Consider the following 221-nt stretch of genomic DNA (forward strand, 5'->3'; position numbering starts at 1 on the left):
CCAGACATCCCGGAGACCCACTTAGTATGCCAATCGTGACCCGCCACAGGAAGTTTGACCTCTGACCTCTTGCGGTTTCTCGAGAGTGACCAGCACCTGAGAGGGGTCACGCACGGGGGAATGGAGGTCACGTCTGTTGCCGCAGGTCACTTCATAGCGCAAGGGGAGTGACAGTATCAAATGTGTGTCTGTCTGTCTAGCTAACTGTCCATCTATTTAAA

The sequence above is a fragment of the Penaeus monodon genome, chromosome 29, assembly GCF_015228065.2.
Source record: "Penaeus monodon isolate SGIC_2016 chromosome 29, NSTDA_Pmon_1, whole genome shotgun sequence".
Lineage (NCBI taxonomy): Eukaryota > Metazoa > Arthropoda > Malacostraca > Decapoda > Penaeidae > Penaeus > Penaeus monodon.